Raw genomic sequence first — 24,161 nt, forward strand, 5'->3', positions numbered from 1 at the left:
ACCTGAAATAAAGGAAAGGTACATGTCTTGCAGCTAAGACCTGTAAGTAACTGGTTCCTTAGTGTGCTTCTTCTCAGACATTATAGCTAACACTTGATGTAGCTGCAAAGGCAGGAACCACCAAGAATGAAACTACCAAAATGGCTCTGCTCTGTGGTTTTGATATTAGCACATTCTCGCCAAAGTATTTTCAAAAACATAGAAAAATGAGCTCAAGTCTCTTCCTTCAGTGCAAAAACTTTTTGGTTGGATTAGTGGTAGTTGCCTTTGTCTTGGAAAAAAATGAGAAACAGCTGGAATTGGGATTCCAGCTGGACCTCATCCATGTTTTTCTACCATTTGCAAAAATAATGCCTCATCTCTATGCCATGCTCATTGTTTATGAAGAAAATATCTTTATTAACTCAAAGACTGACTGTGCAACACATCAAGGAGCCTGAAGATCAGACCTCCGAGTGGAAGACAAAGGCATGCAGACAACATAACAAGAGGTAAAGAGACAGAAAGAGCAAAAGAAGGAACAATACAAAGGAGCAGGCACCACTGCAGTCAAGATGTAGAAAGGAAGACAGCAGCAATTACAGAGAATAAAGGCTTTAAATGAGAATTCTTCAGAGGAAGAAGAGATTTTGTTGAAATGCAATAAAGATTAGAAGCTTGTCAACACTGGGATCCACGGGAAAGTGAAGATAATTGAAGAAAGATGTGAATAAGAAGTTTATTCTTCAAATATACTAATCCTCCAAAGCATGCAGAGTTAAGCTGAGGTAAGGCCACTTCAGAGTAAGATCATACACATAGGGTTCAACGGATTCTAATTAAACTTGATTGTGAGTCCTGTCTATGTCCTGAAGAACAAGCAGATACAGAGAAACGAAGATATAAGAAGATGAAAGATACAGCGAAAAGTAGAGACCTGAGAAAGTGTGGCTTGGGAAAAACAAAATCCAGATCTTTGACATCCTCATCTATACTTTCTCCAAAATATTCACTGGTAGAAATAACATTTGGCACTGCTGGCCAATAGTGAGAGTTTCTGCTGCAGTTTCAGCAGGAGCTCGCATCCTACAAGGTTCCTGTGAAGATGATGAGGTCTGCTGTGCCTAATCAGCTCAATATCCTGTGTGCTACTACAGGAAACAACGAAAGCAACAAAAGTATTTCAAGGAAGGGCACAGGATATTCCACCTTCCTTGTTCCTGTTATTTAACAGTTTAGCTGAGGTGGTAAGATTGCAGGACACGCACTGGGCTGTTCCTTCACTTACAAACCTGCCTCCCACCCCAATCCTGCCAGCAGCCATTTGTGAGTTCCGCTGTTTCCTCTCCAGCTACCATTTGACATCCACACACACAAGCTGTTTGCTTCCCTTGCTCCCTCTATATCAAGGGAAACTTCAAAAGCTTCCCGAGATCTTTTTCAGCCTTATAATCACAAGATGTCCCTGAGCAAATAAAACTAATTTTTCTCAAATAACTGCTGTTGATGACACTGGTAGGGGTAAAGCTATTACAAACAGCAGCCTGATCTGGGGTAACTCTTCCCACTGCTTCCACTCAGCAAAGTTTGGAGCCTCTGTTTACCCTGATGTGTTATGCCTCTGGTCACATCAATGAAGAACCCAGTCCTTGGGAGTGCAGGCATGTAAAAATGCTGTAAAACCAGCAATTGGTTCTCAGATGAAGTTTTGAATTTTGAGCGCAATGAGTAACAAAAATAAACACTGCATTCTAAAATTAAAAGGAGTTGAAAAAAAAGGCACACAGAAGAATACCTTACCCTTTCTTGTTTCACAATAGGGAACTATTCCAGCTGTTAAACTATAAGCACAGCTAGCCTGTTCTCAGCCAGTTCACAGCACGTGGTTTTTTGGTTCAGACCCTTTCAGTGCTCTTATCCACCTTTCAATGGCATACCACAGACCTGTACAGTTGAGCTGCAAAAGGACATTCTCTGAAGAGGAATCTTCTGATCTGTGGGCAGAGCTGACAGGCTGTGTCCTTAACTATTGCTTCCCAAACCACCACGGTATGGGAAATAAAGGGAAGAAGCAGTGAGCAGCACGTCTCTGTACCCTACTGATAGCTAGGCATAGCACAGCCAGCCCTTGGCTGCAACATGGATCTCACACACCTCTTCCTAGCGCATCCCAAGCTAGGCTCCTGTAACCAGGGCACGCTCTGAATGCCACATGCAAGACTCCCCCAGGTTTCTGCCAGTATTGGAGATATTACAAGCTACTGAAGGCAACTGAAACTATTTTGTATGGAGTCTACAGTCAGCCTGTTGCTTTTTTCCCTTTTCTTTTCAAATCATGAAAATTACAACATTGCTACTTTGCTAAAGCAAAGAGCCTCAGAGAGCTGCAAATTAGCTGTGTGAGAATATATTCAATAATAGCTACTAACCATTGTGATTTCTGCTAAGAAATTCATTCCAGCTAACTGACTTTATTTCAGAAGTGTCCACACACAGGAATGGCGGGCTGCCAGTGGTTTCTATGTAATATGAAGAAGTAGGACGTTTAAAATGACAAGTAATTATTGCATATTGTGTTCTATAAAGAAGAGAGATTCCGCTTAGCACCGATTTAATATATCTACTTTATCTGAAGGCTATATACTGTTTTTGAAAGCAGGAGCAAAATGTTAATTATCCCTAAAATCCACAAGCCCGTCTGATTCATTTGTGATCATCACCAGAATAATATTTCTGTTGGCAGTTTTTACACTCCTTTTCAGGCTGATCCAGAAGAACTCACGTAAATGAGATAATTTCGTACGGTATTCCACAGGAACATTACTACTACTGACTATTCCTGGTAACGAAATACATGAAAACTTTATATATGTTGATTGATAAGGTAAAAAATCAGTGGGTCTACCCCAAACAAAGGAGTGTTTACGAACCCTGGCAGAGCTCTGTGCTAACAGAGCTGTAGTGCTCTTGTACAAATCACTGGGAGCAAACTGATGAACTTCGGCATGCTGAGCCATGACAACTCCTCCTGCCTGCACTCCAGAGCCTGCACACACAGGGCTAAAGGCGCTGTGCCTTGTCAGTCTGCTCTACAAGAGCATCTAGTTGCTGCGGGCACAGAGCTGCTGCAAATCCATTTAACAGACAGTGAATGTATTGGCAGTGAATCTGCTGGAGAAATCCCCTGCTCTTTAGCAGATTCTTTTTAATAGGGCCACTGCTAGATGCAGTGGTGACTGCACAGCCTACTCGGACTGACCTTCCCTTCTCCTACTTTTTGTTCTTGGTCAGCCCTGATTTAGCAGCTTTGGTTCCTACTTTCAAACGTAATTGGACTGACATTTAGACACAAGATCTCAAGATTGTGCTGTCTTTTTCTTTTAAAAGAAAGAAAAGGGTTCTCTGCAGATGATACTTCCCAGAGAGAGCCTGATTGCTGAACGACAGCCTAAATTACTGCCCTTCAAATGCTCCACAAGTTGTAAGAAAGCTATTTCCCAACAGTTGAGCTCTTCCCAAATTCCCTCTCACACTGCCCTAGCACTCCTGAATTTTTAAAGTTGTTCTCAGACCCCTCTCATATGGACACATTCAAGGTAACACAGAGAAATGCAGATGCTTTATTTCTTCTTACATTTTGCTTTTAAATAAAGTACCAAATGCTTGTTTGCATTTTCCAACTTCTGCTTGAATGGCCACGGGGCAGATTCTGCACGGACCTTGCTTTCAAGCCCCTCAGCCTATGAATAAAGCTGTTTAAAACATAACTTAGATCCCATAGCTGATTTGCAAGAAAACCCTCACAAAACAAGCCTGGCTCCGAAGTCATGCCATTCATTCCATGCTCTGTTTGCTCACAGGGAATGTCTCCTCGTTTATTCTGAGATTGCTGACAATGAATGAACAGTAACACCAAAGTTTAAAAAGTCTTTATTTCTCTGCTCATCGCATCATCCTTTGTGTTGATAGCTGACAAAAAGTGACATCTTTTCCAAGGTAACTTCAGAATCACCAGAAGATCACTTGCCAGTTCCTACAGGACACATTTATGTCTTTACAGTAAAGTTTTCATATGTGCCAGTACTGGTAGCTCCTGCAATTTTTATCTCAAGGCTGATGACAATGCTTTCCTTGATGCTCTGGCTCTTGTAATTGTGTTATTAAGTGATCTTCCGGCAGTAGGGGAACTCTGAACACTTTATAGGTGTCCTGGTTTCAATATATGGTAGATCTGGACAGTGGAATTTGGCAACATTTATCTCATAATACTAAGGACACCAAGAAAATAGCACTTGCCTGCTTTCATGTCTAGATGTTAGGAAAGACTGTACTTGACAGAGTCTTTATGGAACATCAAAAAGAGGATAATGGCTCAGATTACTCCTTTATCATTTTAATATTCCTCCCAATCCAAAGGCAGACAATCCCACAGCCTTTCTCCCCATTTCCAGAGGTCTACAGGGATTCTGGATAAACAAGAGCTGCAAGATCTTCTTAAAGGGCAGGCTTCTGCTGCCTATCCTTGCAAACAAAAGCAGAAATCAGTGCTCTACCTTTCAGAAGCTTGCTGCACAGTTGCCAGATTTCACCAAGAAGTCTTGAAAATTCAATAGTTCTGACAACGATGACACTTCCTTTAAACCTTCACACATACAGACAAAGCTAAACTGTAGGAGCAAACCCCTGGGAAAAGCAAAACATAAAAATCTCTTCATATGTAATAGCACAAAAGTTATCACATGCATCTCTAGCAAAACATTCCCTTTAAGTCTTAAACTTGATTACTAAGCAAAATAACAAAACTGATACATTTGAACCATCTGTACTACAGATACAGAACAGGCAACTAATATTACACTTCTTCAAATTCCTACAAGAATAGGTATTTTTTTTTTTTCAGGGGGGAGAGGGAGAGACAACTTCTTGGGACTAAGACAGTGCATTTAGTCACTAACCCCAAGCCAAGTCTGTAACTGAAGAAAGCAGAATGAAAACAACCTACAATGCTTTACCTGCCAGTCCTACTCTCCCATGAACAGCATGTAAACGGGTCTCTGATAAATAACTCAGATTCCTCCTCTACATAATCCTACAAGGAAAAATTACTTTGTTCTACCTCCATTTTATTTATTAGTTCACATACATGCTGTTGTTAGTGAACTACCAAGAAACAACCAGACAGCTCATCCTGCACAATGAATCTATTCCACAACACCTTTCCCCAACACAAATTTTCACATCTGTAGATTTTCATTATCTCTAATACAAGCTGCTCCTAATGCCAATTTCTAAACCTATAATTTTCTCATTTAAGACTTGGACATAAACACGCAACTGAAACGAACCTCCAGTCTGATGGCCACCCCGAATTCAACACTTGCAAGGCTTGTCTAAAGATTACATGGGGATCTACTCTTTCAAGTGTTAAATGATACCAAAAACTAAGCAGTCCTTTAGGTTTTGGGCTTGAAATTAGCTCTGTCAACTGGGAGAAGCCACTAACGGTGACATCACAAAAAGTCTCTGGAAACTACTGTGTTGCCAAAGTGCCACATGGTTACCTCCACTTTTCTTTGCTATTTTGTTGACTTTATTCTGTTAAAGAGCCAGAGTAGCAATAGAGATTTTCTTTCATTCAATCTGCATAAAACATCCTCAAGAAACCCTTTCGTCCACCAGCAGACCAAGGCCCACATCCCAAACTGTCCAGTCCACCACAGTATTGGCATGACCAGAACATGAAGTCCACCTTCTGGGCTATCCACATCAACAACCATCCAGACAAGAGCCATGAACAGAAGCACTGCTGAATGCTTGTGGCATTTCATGTTTAAACTAGCTTCTGACTGTACAAATTTTTACACGCTTTCATGAATATCTACAATACTCTAGCAAGATAGCATCTGTCAACAGAGGTGGATAGAAAGGGGAAGAAAGGAAAAAACAGTAGCTACCTAAAAGTTCTAAGTCTCAACATGGCTCAGCCTAGATTTTGTAGGTGTATTAATGCTTTCCATTCTGATACCTCTGAGTCACGTAACAAGGAGAGAAGCAGTCTGCTTCCATTCAGAGGCATTAAAATCTCCTTCTCTGAGCACTGCAAAGTGCAGATGCTTGATAAAAGAGCAATATGCATACACAAATCACCTGGCCACCAGCCCTTAATTCTACCAGGTAACAGAATATCTTTTAAACTTGTTCCCTCCCTTAGAAAAAAGAAAACAACCAACAAAACAACAAGTTTTCCCCTGGTAAACGTGCATTTGAGTATGAAGTTCTTAATTTGCTGCTTAAAAAAGCCACCTCCCTGGCTTAACTGCTTAGATTTTGATTTTTGTTGCTTTTTTTTTTTTTTTTTTTTTTTTGCCCCTATGAGAAAATGGCAGCTGCCTGCAGCTGTTGAGGATAACCAAAATGGTTAAAGTAACCTCGAGGGAGAATTGAGGAACAAAGTGTAAGTAAGGTGGCTATTTAACTTGTGATTGCCAGCCATCATGGATGTCTCCAGATGCCACACCTGGCATACACAAAAGCAGTAAGAAATGTCACAAAAGGACTTCCTCACTTTTTTTTTTTTTTTTCCTTTCTAATTAGTAAATTTGGTCTTCGTTCAGCTTTACTTTTTAAACTTATATTGCATTATTTGGCTTGGATGGAACAAAAGAGCACTTTAAAGTGTTGATTTCAGTGTTTTATTTCAGTGTTGATAATGTATAACACAAACTCAGCAATTGCTTACCAAACCTCTTCCCTCAGGACCACCCTGAAAATCTAAACAAGTCAAAAGGGCCACACTGAAAACCAAATATCAAAGGCACTGCCAACTTTGTATTTTATTTAATTAGAAGTCAAGCTCATTAGAAGAGCTGCATGGCAGCATACTGTGCCTGCAGCCCTTGCTCATGTCAGGAATTGCACTGAAGGAGGCCGCAGTCGCACATGCCAAAAGCTGCTTGGGGGAGCTGGGAGTGGGGAGACCTGTCCTCCTAACCCAGCTGGAATGCTGCAGTGCGCTGCCCCAGCAAGTGAGATTTAGCACCTCTGGGTAAAAACCAAGCTGCAGAAACCACAGCACAGAGGACATCCCCACTCCTTGAACTAGGGCTGCCTCCTGCAAGCCTCAGTGCCCAAAAGTTGCCTTCTTCCACAGGGCACCGTGCTGGGAGTAAGCCAGCTGAGCTGCGAGCCAAACCCCACCACCAACAGAAAATACGTGTGAAGTATGAGATGTGGTTTAACTTACAATGCAGCAACGGCAGCTTAGTTCAAGCAGCCTGACACCCAGCAACATCATTAACAAGTAAGCTAGATCATAGCATGTTTGCAACACACAGCAAGCAACACTGTTCCCATGTTCCCTGAACCATAGAAACTATCTGAAGACAGCTCTTTGCAGCCTATTCAAGTACAAGCACATATATCTGATTAATAACAGGACACTTGGGCAAATTTTAGCTTAAAATAAGAACAAAATCTTCACTTAAAATAATTTGAGGACTCCTTCAGCACTTTTCTTTTGGGGAAAAAATCCCCAACAAAACAAACTTTAGGGGGGAGGGGCTTGAGGAGGCACAGCTGTTGCAAATCAAATTTATTTTAAAGATAATCTGAAACAGCATGTTTGTGAAAGCTCACAATCACAGCAGAATTAAATCATTTTTACAAAGCATTTATTTGAAGAAGTTCTGTACACAAACTTTGCATACGGCAGAGAGTATCAAGCCTCATGGTTGAGGTTTGGTTTCATTCCTAGAAACAGCTATAAAAATTTTTTTGTTCACTTGCACAAGGGTGCATTATTTATGCTCGGTTTTAGTTTTAAGACCTGTGACAAATACCAGATTGCTCACGTCCACCACAAGGCAGGCAGGCAGCCATGCAGACTGCCCTGCTACTGCTGGCACACAGCACTCCTGGCTGCCTCCAGAGGTGTTTCTGCTGCAGTCTTCCAGGACCTGGGCTGGAGAACAGGCTTTGGATTGCACTCATCTGGGCATGTAAGGGCTTAGGGTGTTATGCCTTGAAGTGAGGATGCTGGCCACGATGCCCTTACCCCACCACCAAGCACAACCCCACGCTTGTCATCTGCTCTAAGACAAGCCCTGCTCATTGCAGCAAGAAGCTCAAGTCTACCAGAAATAACAAATAGTGCTTGGGACCTGCTGTCTTCAGAGACACCAGCTTCGAAACATAGGATATGTTTTTAAAAAAGGCATAGCACATCAAAATGTCACTTTTAGGGAGTTTAACCTTTGTGCTGACCTAGGCTTCTGCCTCCCTGCTGAGGCTGCTGACTGTTTTTTTCCCTAACAGTGCCAGGTGCAGCACTTTTTTTTTTAAAGAAGTTTTATTAGTTCAGTGGAAACTGGATGGAAGCCATAAACTTGTTTCACACAGCTGACCAGCCAGCTGCACAGGGTGATGCCAGTGCCCTTCCCACAAGGCTGTTGCTGCCTAACCTCAGCATTGGCCCAGCAGCAAGAAAACCACACAGCCCTTCAGATACTCTCCTTGAAACACACATATTGCAAAGCCTCCTTCTGCCTCTTTACTAATTATAATTGCTGCATACCAGTCTCTGCCTCATAGAGGTGCCCATCACTAGAAAGGCTTGGCAATGATGGAAACCCTTTTTCTTTTCTCTACCACCAGTCTGAGAGAGAAGTCATAAGATTTTCCAGTGCAAGGAATGGGCACGGGGACACAGGAGAGTCCCCTCTGGGCTTTATCCCCATCACCTACCAAACTCTACATGAAAGAACAAGAAATTGGGCAGAGGGACAAACAGTGTCCCTTTCATCTCTGCTGTGCCATCCACTTTTTCTCAGTCTTAGCTTTGCATGTACTCTTAACAGAGACTCTTATCACAAACGAATCACTCCACTGCAAACTGCTGGTCGGTCATGAAGGAAAGCTTTTCCACCCTTCTCTTCTTCGCCAACCCTATCCTGCAACTTTTCCCTTGGACTCTCAGTTTCCAGAAACCTCTTCCTTCATTAAATTATTTTGAGCGAAGCTTGAGCCCAAAAAATATGGTCAGGATAGGAATACCTCGACCACCTTTGCTGTTTTGCTGTGGAAGAAAGAAAGAAATCAATTTTCTGGAAATTATTCATAGCTTTCTTGCAGTTTTTCCCGCAAGCTTTCAGAGCAGGCATTAACCCAACATACAAATTTTTCCAAGCATTATTAACACTTCAAAGACACCACAAATATTGATGCAGATAAATTCTGTATTATTTATTCTCCTCCAACATATCCTTCAGCAGGACAACACAGCTTCCCATCCTTTAGCCTGCTGAGTTAATGCAGAGAACAGCAGTGACTTCTAGCAGATTTAATTTAAAGTGATAAAATGTAAGGATTTTCCTGCAGGTCAGGGAAACATCTTGTCCTTAGTTTTCCATTTAGTCTTACCTGATCAGAAAAATATTTAATATTTTTGTATCTTAAACTATTACACAAAGGTATGAGGAGTTCAAAGAAGAGAATGATAATAGTGACTTCAAGATTGTTTTTTAAGCCATAGCCAAACTCAATGTCTGTGTTTCACACCCACTGTTGTCAGTGGAAGTACTGCATATGCTCCCAGGAAATTACAGGTTCCAGCACAAGTGTGCTACATTTTGTGGAGTGTCCCATCTCCTTCTTAAAAAAGTAATGGCTAGTTAGAATTAATCCCCTTGTCACTCAGTGGCTCCTCTGTTTCTTCTCAACGCCATAGTTACAGAAACCACCTTTTCTTATTCTCCGAATCTGTGAGCCTTTCTCACCTTGTCCTGGTCCCACAAAAAACCCAGTGTCCCTTCCAGCACACATTCTCCCTATTTCACAAGCTATCCAGTATCTATTGAGATGAGCTTGGGACAGATGCCAACAAAGTCTATGGTGCATAGTGGGAAAAACTGGTTGCTTTCAGTCTTCTTAAAGAAGTGAGACCTAGTCAGATGAGACCAAACAGCCAGGAGCCTTCTTTATGCACACATTCCCTTTTCTCCTATACCCTACGCCAGTTGCTTGACAACAGCTTTCTACCCAAGGCTTTGTCTGAAATGACTGCAGGCTTGCAGATCTACTACTGAAACACAGATTGAAGACAAGAAGAGGTGTGAATGTGGCTCAGAAGCAAGAAGTTTTCTCTAAATCATCTGTCCATGCAGCAATGCAGCATGTGGATGCTAATACAACAGCTTTCCTAGCCGATCTTCCACCATGGACAACCCAATTCTGCAATTGCTGGAGCAGCGCCCAGAAGATTGTATCAGGCAAAGCAGATTCAGCAGAGGCACGAGGATAAAGACAGAAGGCAAGTCAACAGCCCCCAAATCAGCATGAGCGTAGGCAACTTGACAGTCAGCTGTACCCTTCTGCTGATTCCTATGTACGTGTAGATCTCAGAGATCAGCAGGAGTGGGAGCAGAATTACTTCAAAACACGCAGAACTCCCTCTGTGGATGTTCTGCTTTGAAGTCGAACAAAACAAAGCAAAACACAACAAAAAATCTCATTCCCTCCAAGTTCTAATTGTTAAGACTTGAACGCTTGGGATTGAGTCCATAATGACAGAAGTCACCGCAAGATGGCTAGAAATCCCTTCTGCAACGTGCATTCTACCTGCTCTGGATCCACAACACGACTATTTTTTAAGATGAAAGCTGAAAGATGCAGTGTCTCAGCAATACACAAATGAAAGAGCTCGAAGCAAGCACTGAACTCACACTGGAACTGACCTGAGGTAAATTCCAAATGTGCATCTTCTCTCAAGAAGTTAAAAAATTGATCGGAAAATTTAATAGCCTTAGATAAGTTTGGTCCACATATTTCTATTTGATCCCTAAAAATAAAGAATTACGTGAATTACTACTTCTTTTAAACACTGGCACAGCATGAAGTTCTTGCAGTTTGCTCTTCATCTTGCAAAGACTTTTTATATATTTCTAAGTTCTGGAGGCTCTTTAAACATGAGAGTATATAAAGACACTTTTAAACAGCATAAAATACACTTCATACGAGTAAGGGGAAGTGCGAGGACTAGTGCCAGAAACTATTTAACAGCTTGGAGCAAATTCTACCCTCTTGTTTGAGCAGGAGAAAGAAAAAATACAGCTCGAAGGAGAGGAAATCTCTTTCCATCTTTCTTTCTCTAAAAAATACAGCTAATCTGTCTTACCACGACCTGTGCTTTCAGCAACCTTTCCCTGTGGCTGTTAAAAAGCCAAGCAGGAGGAGGACAAGGTAGAGCAGGTGAATGTTAAGCTGGGACAATGTTTTGCTAATATTCTCAGTCATGGTTTCCGCTCAGCACAAATTCTATTATTTTACATTCAACTGGTTGCACTTGTATAGTTTGATTCTCTTAGCAGTCCTATAGATCTGACCAGAACAGTGCAACCACTGAAACTAAATATGAATTTATGTTCTGTAAAAGCAGGGCTAAGACATGAAAAACATGAAAGAACCTTGTTAGCAACTCCCTGTGTAGGCAGCGTGCCTTGCTTTAATCAAATGCATTATGGCCCTTACCCACTGATGCAAAATGACTCCTAGGGCTTTTCTGTACACCAGTTTGGATAATCCACTTTCAGACACCTCTGTGTCTGCACAAGAAAGCTGTACAGCTTCTTATGCTGTAAAAAGCAAGAGAAAATACACACAAAAAAACAGTGCCTTTGAAGAGTGTGGCTTGTGTCCATCATTTCCTGTTATTGCTCAATGTTTTTCACTACGCCAGTCATCATCTGGATGCCTGAAGTGTCTGCACTGAGATTTTAAAACACAAGAGGGCAGGGTACATGCAAAGGAAAAAGCAGAGTGTAGTCCTCCTATTAGTTTTCACAATGAAACAGCACAGCTGAACAAGCTGCAAGAAAGCTTTAAAAGACGAGCATTGCCCTCTTTCATCACAAAAGCATGTGACCAAGCCCAGATTCTGTTTCTTCAGACTGTGTGCTATTAGTTAGCTTTCCCCTGGATTTAGAAACAGTGTCAAAAGGTGAAAGGCGTTTTTCTCTTGAAGACTGAAGCAATTTCTAAGGCCACTGTGCAACAGCAAGGACAGTTTTTCAGTATTTCAAACATATAATCTAAGGAAAACACGGCTAAGTAAATGCCACATGCTGCAATCCTTAAGACCCATCCTTCTTTGAGTAAATGGATTTTTGTTCCATCTTACACAAGAATGTATTCTTTTAAATGCAGACAGTTGTTACAGTAGGCTAACACAAGCAGTTGTCTGGGAAGCACAGCTGTGGAGCAGTAGGACAGCCTGGCGACTGCGAGGCTCTCCTCTTCCGAAAAAATCTCCTGCAGCAGATTCTATAAAGCTACAATATAGGTGCCATTACATAGCAGAACAAAACCTTATTGATATTTTGATACTAACGTGAACATGAGTCCACTTTACCCCCACCCAAGATTTTAAACTTCAGAAATTAACAGCAGCTGCTGAAGTCAGCAGGAGTTATGTCATCACGACACCAACGACATCAACACAGACATGCACAAATGAAAACATCCAAAAAGTGAGCTGGGAAAAAAAAAAAACAAAACAAAACCCAAACAGACAAAAAGTGGTGCTCACAGTACAAGAAAGACATGGAACTTTTGGAGCAGGTCCAGAGGAGGCACTGAGATGAGCAGAGGGCTGGAGCACCTCTCCTGTGAGGAAAGGTTGAGGGAACTGGGCTTGTTCAGCTTGGAGAAGAGAAGGCTGCAGGGAGACCTCAGTGTGGCCTTCCAGTGCTTGAAGGGAGCGTATAAACAGGATGGGAAATGGCTGTTTGTGAGGGTGGATAGTGACAGGACAAGGGGAATGGTTTTAAACTGAGACAGGGGAGGTTTAGGTTGGATATTAGGAGGAAGTTTTTGAGCCAGCGGGTGGTGAGGCACTGGCACAGGTTGCCCAAGGAGGCTGTGGATGCCCCATCCCTGCAGGCATTCAAGGCCAGGCTGGATGTGGCTCTGGGCAGCCTGGGCTGCTGGTTGGGGACCTGCACACAGCAGGGGGTTGGAACTGGATGGTCATTGAGGTCCTTTGCAACCCAGGCCATTCTGTGATTCATTCTATGATTCTATGAAAAGGAAATAAAACGTGTGCATCAGGGAACTGACTCCAATAGACAATGTTTTTTAATTGTAGAGTTTTTATTTTTCCTCTGTAGATGCTTTAATACTGTTGTATAACACACTCAGAAAAACATCCTGACAAATCAAAACTGCATTATTCTCACAGTCACCAGCCTTCACCTCGCCTTCAGGCTATTAGACCCAGGTTGGATATATATGCCTTTTGGACTACTCATACTGTTGAACAGGAACAGGATTTATTTTATTTATTTTTAATCTTGGGAAAGGAAGCGTTCTGGCAGTATCTCTAGTCTTAGGCTTAGAACAGGATAAAGCAAAAAAGACGACACCACCCTACAATACACACGTCTCGTGACGGAATTAATCAGCCTATCTGAACATGCTGAACTTCCCTACAACAAAATTAAAAGGAAACACCTTGCAGATAAAAATGAAAAAAGTGTAGTGGCGCATGCAAAAAATCTTTCCTCTCCCACGACGGCTCTTTAAGGATTCAGTTCTTGAGTTCTTTGTAAAGAAAGATATATTACTACTCAAAATCAACAGTAATTTTACCAGGTGAGACAAAAAGCACCCCTAAGAAGCATTAGAGAAATGTCTGTCCTCTTTCTTCTTTGTAAAAACCGAAACTATTCTCCTCCAAGTAGAAAATGTTATGCCTGAAATGTTTCTATAACAGAATACCTTACTGGTTGGACACAGTTCTTAGAATCATGTTACATAATCACCTCCCTATAACAGATGACAGTGAATTTTAAAAATCCTTTTTTAACTTGGGCCATTTCTCACTGTTTGTTGAGGTCATAAAAATCACAGAATGACCTGAGTTGAAAAGGACCACAATGATCATCTAGTTTCAACCCCCCTGCCAGCCTCCAGACCAGGCTGCCCAGATCAGTAAGTTGCAACTGGCAAAAGCTGAGTGCTTGTAATTAAGCACAAATTATTCAGAAGTAGAATGAGTTAATCCCTACTGGAAGGTTATACACATAGCAAGAAATCCTGTTCATATAAAAAAAAAATTCAGAAGTTGATTTTGATACATTATGAACTTCTTTTATTAGAGAGCTATGATGACAAGCCATTACTACAAAAACTAATACCCAAGGTCCAAGATAGCAGTTAAACAGCCCGTGTTCCACTCTGTATAATAAAAAAGGCATTTTGAATCAAACACCAGACAGCATTTAGCCATGCTCCTGGAATTCAGTACTGCTGAACACATATGATCGTGTGGGACTCAATCTGTGCACTGCCTTCAGATGATGGGCACTGGGCAGTCAGTAGCTGTGCTGTGGAGGACCTTCCCTCCATCTTGTCCCTGCACTACTATCCCACTCAAATCAAGCCTTAGTCTTTCAGAAATACTCAGGCACTGAGATGCGACTCAATACATGCAAGATTTCCAGAACACACTAAAAAAAATTGCTAAAAAAGGACACAAATATAACACTTTTCCAATAATAATCATCTTATTTCTTTGATGGAATCAGTACTCTGATGCTTGAAGACGTTAAACAACTGAGGCCAACCATAAATAAAACTGACAGGGCTAAGCTGGCCTGTGAGTGGACTAAGGATTTGCTGCTGAGGCAGGCATTCAGTAGAATTTCTTCTTTACTCTCTTATAGGCATAAGACTGAGCCTCTACACTGAGAACACAATTACTTACCATTCACATATCAATATTTCAGGGGCAAAAAAATAAACAAGCAATATACTCAGAGGGTGGTGAGGCACTGGCACAGGTTGCCCAAGGAGGCTGTGGATGCCCCATCCCTGCAGGCATTCAAGGCCAGGCTGGATGTGGCTCTGGGCAGCCTGGGCTGCTGGTTGGCGACCTGCACACAGCAGGGGGTTGGAACTGGATGAGCACTGTGCTCCTTTGCAACCCAGGCCATGCTGTGAGTCTGTGAAAAATCTTTAATGTTAATAAGCATTCAGTGGTACATTACAGATCCGCTTAAATTAATTTCCATACAGATTGATCCTATGCCTAATCCGAAACTAGCTGATGTGCAACAAACTCTTAGGAAAAGAGGATAAAAAAAAAAAAAAATCCCAACAATTGCATTTGTACCTCTACAGCTTTTGACCTCAATGTTTCTCAGTACTCAGAATTTTCTAGACAGTCACAAGCTCCCTTCTAAATGCAACTACAAAACGCCCAGGGCATATCATTTTGCCCTATCAGACTGTCAGTCTGCTAGATACATATCCATTTCGGGTTTAACAGGAAAAAATGTGGGATTCATTTTGTGTAAAATATGCATACACAACACAGTATGCAAAAGCCAGACTGCAAAAGAGAAACTACGTGAGAGTTCAAAGCTGGAAATACAGATTTTCTGTACATCCACCACCACACAAACTTTATCATCATTAAAATTCATGCAGAAGTTTTGGACTTCAAAGTTGCTCAGCTGGTAGGAGTCCTGAGGGTGGATTACAAATAATAGGCACATGTTCTCAATCTGCTTGTTGATCTCACTTGAAAAATTGACAAGACTGGGTAGTAAAGTCCCAGAATGAAGCTTTAAAACCTCTCTTTGAAGGGTAACTAACCATTTGAAAGTTTTTAAAGTGGCTAATTTTCAAGATTAGTTCAAATTATACTGTATTCTTTCACTTAAACTGCACAGCTAATTTCAAAAATGATTCTTTGATGAGAAATTTTAAGGCTTTTCTTGTGAACAGAAAATATCTATCAAGCTTATCTGTGCAAGAACCAAATAGTTTCATTAAAACTAGAGGGAAATCACTTAATGCTGGAGACATTATTCTGTAAAATGGAACAGAAACGGATTTGAGATATCTACTCACACATGTGCCTTGTGGAGGTGATGATTTTCTTTTCTTTTCTTTCTTTTTTTTTCTTTTCTTTTTTCTTTCTTTTCCCCCTCAATGGGAAAAGAAAAAGGTCTCTGATTTCCTTGTGAAAAATGTTTGCATTTTCATACTATCTGCAGCCAACCACAACTGCTAACAATTAGCACAGGATGAAAAGTCAGGGGCTTCCAGCTACTTTCTTGCTAGATTAATTCTTGCTATTTACTACTTTACCACTTTTCTCATTTGTCAGAAAAGCCATTCTCAACTACTAACAGCTCTGCGTTTCTGAAAATATGCGTGTTTCAGTGCTGAATTTGTAGACAGATACCGAAACATAATTAAAAAAGTACAGCCAATGTCAACACAGAGCTGAAAGAACACCAGCTCTGACAGATTATTTCCCCTTCGCTACTTTGTAAGCTAACAAAAGCGCGCTCGTTGTCATTTTATTAAATTTAAGGTAACAATGGAAACAATACACATTAACTCAGTCTCAAACATGATGTCATGTTTTATGAAGACAGGTCAAGAGAAAATGTAGAACAAATTACCTTCATTGCTTAAGAAACCCTAAATCCCTTAATTTACCCAGCCGTTTGTCAGCAAAACTAATCAAAAGCCTTTCTTGCTCTCACAGGGCATAAAGGTAGCCATTAAGTCTCTGAAGTGCACGGTTTTACCAGCAAGACAAAACAGAAAGCAAATCTTGGGAGTAAGTATCAGCTGGATGTTCACATAACAAGGTCCAGGGAGACATATCCAGAAGTTTCCTCTTTTAATCCAGCTCTGAATAATGCTGGATGCTGTTCTCTGTTCCTTCAGAGCTCTACCACTGCCAAAATAACTGCAAGGCTTGCAAGTCCAAGTATATCTCAAGCCTTTCCCAAGGCACCCCAACACTATCTGAGGCACTGAAACTATGGCAACCGAATAAAAAAGCAGCTTCCATGATTAATAGATGAAGATCCCAGAGACAGTGCCTCGCTAGGCCATATTTCAGGAATGCGAAAGGAATTAGCATAAAATCCATCACATTCTACCAATAAAAAGTAGATTTCAAAAGGCATCAACAAAACCACACTATTTTTCTTCTAAGAGAAAATATTCGACGGAACTACAAACTGTTCAAATTCTCATTAACATCTCAATGAAATGCTGCCCCAAGTGCACGCAATGGATAAACGTCCACCAGCAACAGTGAAGGAACCAACACAGCACATTTCCAGTCAGCCTGTCAAAGCTGCACATAAAAATGCTCAACGTATAGAACGTATAGAACACCTGAGGGAAGGTGAGCAGACAGAGATGAACTAGAAATAACGTTTGCTGCAGTCAGGCATACATTTGGATATAGTTCTTCTCATTGTGTTGAGGATTCATATAAGAGCATACTTTTTCCATCTGCTGAACCAAAACCCCCTTGTGCATCTGTTACGTTATCTACACATTTTCATTACTAGAAGGCCCCATGAGTCTGTCAGGGTCATGGCAAAATTGATGAGAGGTTAGGAATACCTTTTTTAGAAGCAGACAATCAAACTCCCACTATTATCTCCAGAAAAAAAAAAAAAAAAAAAAGAAAAAAAAATAAATCACTCTTACACTCCCCATCTACTAGATGGCTCAGATTGAGGCGAAATGATGTAATAAGAACATTACTTATTTCCAATTGCAACATTAAGTTTCCACAAAAGGCTACAGAGAAGTAGAGGAATATGTTTTTTGCCCTTATCACTAAGGGTACGACCATGCAGCCAAGGCATGGCTTCACCCAGGGAGTGAAGGAGACGAGGAGCAAAAGGCTTCCCAATGGGGAGACAGCGCACACACAACACTGGGCACCTGCCCTGGAGGTGCTTCCCTTCAGTATGCCAGGAATGGTGTAAAAAAAAAAAAAACAAAAAAAAAAAAAAAAAAAAAAAAAAAAACACCAAAAAAACAAAAACCTTCTATGTGAAGTTCCTCATTAGCAGTTCGCAGTGGTTAAAAAAAAAAAAAAAAAAAAGCATGGGGTAGTCCACAACATACGAATTTCAAGGAATTTCAAGAATCTGTTATAAGTATTGTATACAGAAATGCCTATTATTAACAATACTTTTAAAGAAAAGGTCATCACGGAATGCAGCAAATTACCATATGTCTTCATTCCAGAGACACAGCAACTGGCAGTTCTGCTAATAGCTGGTTTATCTTCTTCATCTTACATCTCCATTTCAGCCAATGCAGAAACACTTTGGGGACTGGGGGAAGAATCTTTCCAGACAGAAATGGCTCTGTATTTGCAGAGTATAACACACCCCATCTTCTTACTGGTAAATAACTACAGTTCCATACTGGCTAACAGTTAACTATCAGTATTTCGGCAGTGAATCATGAGATAATTCATGGTGGTTTTTCTTACCGATTTTCTTCTTTATTTTTAGAAGCTATTTTGTAAAAGGTGACATCTGCTTTTCTTTCTTTTTATCTACAGTGGACCTAAACTTTAAATTCCCCAGGACATAAATCGTGCAGCTTCATTTATGTTCTTCTGGCTCACGAAAGCCGAGAATATGATAAATTTATGAGGTGTGGCATAGAGCTCCAATCCCCTTTTTTATTTCTTGTGCCCCCACCATTAACTCATAGCCTTAATGAGTCTGAAGTGACAAAAATAGCAAATGCAGCCATGGATGTCTTTTAATAAACCATTTCCACGACTTTCTGAATATCTTGATGTTTTAGGATATTCTATTTCTTTTTTCCAGATCCCATATCACTATGAATTTTTAATCTTTTCCTATCCAGTTGCTAAAATAAGAGTGGCAGGTGGACACCTTGGGAACTCCTGAGGACATGCAGGACATGCAATATGTATAATTACAACACAGTAGGTGGCACTCTTCCCTTTAAATCTAAAGCAGTGCCTGAGCCGTGCTGCCATACTTGTCGCAACCCAAACTCAAAGACTCATTTCCTGAGACCAGTTAAATAACCCTTAATGCTGTATAAACATCAACATCCAGCTATTTCCATGGCTTCACTCGTTCAGAAGATAGCACACAGAGGAAATAAAGACCCTGGGCTTTCGGTTTGCACTTAAACCGGGACGAGCACTTCTGCCTTTGCAGACCCTGTCCAAGCTGTTCCTTGTTCAACAGACAGACGCGTCAGCTTCAAAATGAACACATTCATACACAGAGGTTTTATATTCAGGCTTGGGTTTTCTTCCAGCTGCTTATTTTTGCCACTAAACCGTGATTCTGGTTGCTTCGTGTTGCTTTGCAGGAACTGACACAGCTGCTGGCTGTCTCTTATTCCCTACCACCCTACTCCTCACCCACCTCAGGGTGGTCTGATGCACACAATTAATGGTGCAGAAGAAAAGCATTGCTTACTCCTCTCTTTTTTTTTTTTCTCTCCTGTTTCCCTGCCCAGGCAAGGCTTGCCACAGTCTGCTGTAGGTCTGTGTTGGATGCTGCCTGCTCCAAAAGACGTGGACCAAAGTCCTGAAGGTTGACCCACAGCGAAGGGAATCAGATCATAGTTTCAGGTCCTCACTAAGTATAGATTGCCACCAGAAAGCAGGGGGAAACACACAGCGGAAGAGTGTCCTATTTGAATAATATTTCAGCAACTGCCTTTAATTTCATCCAATTACTCCAACAAGCAGAACAGAGCTGGGCAAGCAAGACTGGAAAGGGCAAGGGCTAAAGATTTACCTCCTTAATAAATTAATAGTAGGAGGTAAAATAGTGCAGTATCTGTATCAAATGAAGATAGTGAAAACTTCTGATCTAGTGTAGTTCAACTTTACTCTAGCATATGCTGTGCCTAACAGAATAGAATTTGGTTTAGCAGAATTTACCCCGTTGCTTCTTTTCAGCACTCTGGTATAGTGCACGGCAATCAGACACAAAGCATTTGACCGGGAAGTGCCACAATGCGTCCCTGCAAACAAGTTGGATGCAAGACATATATTAGCTCAGGTCAATTTAATCCAAAAACATTTCATGTCTCTCCTGCTGCAAACCATGTGAACTCTTTTCATGCGTATTTATGTATGGCTCTTCAAAACAAGATGACAAGTTTCCCCTTCCCTTCACAAAACACTCACAAGCAAGTTCACAATAACCTACTTCCTTTTTAATGCAAACAGTTCCATTCTGGATTTAACACAGGTCATTAATTTGATCTTTCTGCTTTTCTTTTTCTTTCCCCCCCCCCCAAAAAAAAAGAGCAAGGACAACTCCTTCTCCCAAACCCGACCCACCTCCTTCCTCACTCTGACTGGAAATAAGTGCATGCCTTAATTTGCAAACATTACAAACGGACTATGGTTGGTACTTCCACCTTCGAGCAGCTGGAGATGTTAGATAACGTATTGCTTGCAGACGTTAGAATCCAACTATTTTTTTTGTTCAAGAACGACAAGTTTATAAGGTTGGTTTTGCCACTAGAAGTCAGAATAACAGTTTTGATGTAGGCTAATTCAGAATACACAGAACATCTGTGACCATATGATTCGTTTTCCTTTTAAGTACTCATCCATGCTTCAAGCACTTGATTCCCACTACAGGAAAAGCAAACACTGCAATTATACTTTATGGTATTAATTGCTATTTTAAAATTCATTTTGCATTCAGACAGAAGCTTCATCTGGGCATTCCACTCCTGAGATAAACTTACTCAAAAGCCAGAGATTTTATTCAGTGAAGAGTGGAAGGGAATCAAGATAAACATTTTTATGCATAGGAAATTGTTGGGCTTTAAAGAGAGTTAGTGTGTTTTCTCTTTGCATTATATCTTCGGATAAGCTACTACATGAAAAACAGGATCCTTTCAGACAAAATTATACCCTAGACATTGAAATGTTCAGGCAACTGCACTTTTTTTTTTTTTTTTAATTGGCAAACCTCTCAATCTTACTGACTCTATAGCATTTCCTTTCAAACACATATGCAGCAATTCCGTGAAGAAAAAGGTTTGCTGTAGGAAACCCAATTTTCCTTACAACACACTAAATCAGTCTCATTAAAAACAAACAAACAAACAGAAAACCCACAAAAGTTAACCAGAGCATGATCATTTTGCAGTCTGAGAACAAATGGCAAAGGAAGCCATGAACGTTACAGTGGCTGCATAAATCCTACTGTCAGAGAGCTGCCACAGACTTGTCAAAATCTCTACGAGTTCTGCGATAGATCCTCACTCTCCTGGACTTCCTCACGTTGATTTACCGAGCCAGAAAAGCTTGCTGACATGAGAACACTGAACTGCACATACACAATGTTTGCAAAGACAGCGTAGCAAGAGGCATGATTTCCCCCCTGTCTTCGAGGTTAGCTTAATAACTAATACGAGTGCCAGATGATACTGAATAAAAGTCACCTCAATCTACGACAATTAGTAAACCTCTGCACGCAGCCCTGTGGCAGAAAATGGTCGTGGAGATTCAGCTCTTTATTATTTACTACATCTACAGTCCATGTGTCCACCCCTTCGGAGGACCAAGTGTTCATCTTGCGAATCCTGGAATTCGCGTGCTTTGCCACGGACCACTTAAAGCCTTTGCTTTAGTCGAACAATTTCCCATCCGCAACAACCAAAAACGCGTGCTGCACAGACCTCGGTACACGAGCGCAGGTTTACAAACTTCCAAAGCAGCAGCAATTTGCTCAGGAGAGGGGAAGGGGAGCAAATTTCCCTCCGACCAAGCGGTCACGGTTAGCAAAGACACAGCCGGCTGTCCGCGGAGCTCAGCCCGCACTCACCCGGCTCAGGGCTGTCAGGACATCGTAGTGCCAGCGGACAGAACGACACCGCCGCCTCGGCGGTCCGCGCTCGCAACGCTCCCCCGCCTGCAGCCACCCCAGGAAGCGCCTCCCTCGGGCAGGAGGGGCCGAGCTGTCGCAGGTACTTTCTCTGGCTCGAAGACGAGCCAAACTTTCCGTCACCCTCCTCGGGGACGGCGGCAGGGCTCGGGGCAGTGCTGACCCCCTGCCTCGCCCCGGACGGGGGAGAGACGGGTTCCTAACGCCTCGCCCGCAGCTCCTACACGGGCTGGGCTGGGGGGAGCTAAACCGCCTTCTTCTCTTAAACAGCGGTACGAAGCTGCCCGCTGCCGGCCGCTCAGAGCCGCCTGCACGGGGCTCCCCGGACTCACGCCGGGCCAGCTCCGAGAGAGGCTGCGGCAGCTCCTTCGTGCCGGCTTGCCCCGCTCTTCCCCCTTAGAAAAACTTTATCCGCCGTTTCTCGGCTCCCCGAGGAGGAGAGCGAACGAAGGAGCGGCGGACAGAGCCCTCGCCCTGCCGAGAAGGGGGCGGGGAAGGGCTCTGCCTGGGACCCTCTCTTCTCCCCGCCGCGGCAGCCGGGCAGCCCGCAGCCCCTCTGCGGGGACGGAGGTCGGTGCGGCGGGGAGGGGAGCCCGCGGCCTCAGCCCACCCTCGCGAACAAAGCCGCTGTAGCAACCGGGAAACCGAAGTTTTCTCGGTTGCCGGCCTCTTCTTTCAGCCTTTAAAATTTAAAATAATAATAGTAATGCCAACAAACAAAAATCCCAATCCCGAAACACCGCCAAGCCCACGAAACCAGAAGGCACCACCACAATCCCGCACTGGTGAGCGGAAACCGTGGGTTACGCCTCTGCACGGAGCTCCCGCACTGTGCCTGTAACAAAGACCCCGGCAGCTTATAGCCCCGCGCGGTGACCGCAGGCAGCGCGGATCCGGCCCCGCACGAAACCCCCCGCAGCTGAGGGCAGGGAGCGGAGCTGAGAGCCGGAGAAAGCGGACAGGAGTCCGAACACCGTGCATGCAAACGGTGCCGGTGGGCCGGGGAGCGCCGGCGCGTTCAGCAGCCTAGGGGTGGGGGAGAGGAAAAGAGGAAAAAAGGAAAAGAAAGACGAAACCACGAGATGCCTGGAAAGTGTCAAGGGTGAGCGCAACGCGTGCACTTGCGGGCGGCTCCTCGCCTAATGCCATCAGCGCTGCCGAGGCAGCCGCAGCCGCCGCCCGCCTTCCCCGCCGCTCTCGACCGGCCGGGCGAGGCGGGAGCCTTCCTTCCACGCAACCCAAAACATCGGAACGGACGGGGAGTACTGTACCTTTTCGGTGCATCTATCTGGGCAGCTAGAGGACAGAACTAGCTGATGGTGTGTCCCATTTAGTAATCCATTTAAGGGGATCTCTCTGGGAAACTGGAGCCACTCTCTCCTTTGCAATCCTTTGTCATTACTACATATGTGCTTCCCAGGGGATGGAATATTTAATATTTCTACTTTCTGAATTGCAAGTGCAATTTGTTCATTTCCAATGACGGGCGAAAAGAGGGAACAGGAGTGGGGGAAAAAAAAAAAAAAAGAAAAAAGAAAAAAAAAGAAAAAGAAAAAAAGCGTTCGCAACTCCTCTCCAAACCCAAATTCCACTACGACTCCACTCCAGTAAGTCCCCTTCAGCCGTGCCTCGGGAGGTAAGTCATTTCGGGGTCTTGTCCTGCTCCCTTTCTACCAAAAGTGTTCCCGGTGCGAAAGCTGCTCCAGGAAAACTCCGAGGCTGGCGGCGCTCGCCGTGCCGCGGCAAGAAGGCGCAGTCGCTGCTCGCCCCCAGGCTGCCGGGCATTGGACTGGAAGCCGCTCGCCCGCCGCCGCTACCCTGCCTCCGCCCGGCTCCCACTCCCAGCCCCTGGGACGCGGCTCCGGAGGCGGAGACAAAGCCCCGGACTGGATCGCACCGGGCGGCCGCGCCCCGCCCCGCCCCGCCCCGCGGGCTCGTGCCCAGCCCTCCCGCCCCGCCGTGCCGCGGGCGGTGCCGCCGAAGGGGCGGCTGCGGTGCCGCGCCTCGCGGGAGCGATGTCCCCGTCGGCACCGTCGGTCGCTGCCGCCGCTGCCGCCGCCTCCGATCGCTCTCTCGGCGTCCACGCCAACGCTGCCCGCCGCCGCGGGATGCCCGCGAGCGACTGGAGCGTCTCGGCCTGGCGGCGTGGGCTCGGTTCCGGGCGGCCCGGCCGGGGACTTTGTGGCTCCGCGGCGGGTTCCGGGAGCGGCGGCAGGGACGGCTCGGAGCCGTCCGGTGCTGTCCGGCAGAAAGCTCGGCAGCGCCCGGTGGCGGCGAGCGGCGGCAAATCCCCCCCTAGTCCCCGCGGGGACCGCGGCTGCAGCTGCCGCTGGCACCGATCTCGGCCGTCTTCATCTCTTCCTTTCCACCGTTCCTCCAGTCAAATCCCGCCCCGGCAGCCGCTCGCTGCGTTAATCCCCGTCTCGGAGCCGATCCAGCGAGAAGCAGGAG

This window comes from Tetrao urogallus (genome assembly GCF_951394365.1).
Source record: "Tetrao urogallus genome assembly, chromosome: Z".
NCBI classification, from domain to species: Eukaryota; Metazoa; Chordata; class Aves; order Galliformes; family Phasianidae; genus Tetrao; species Tetrao urogallus.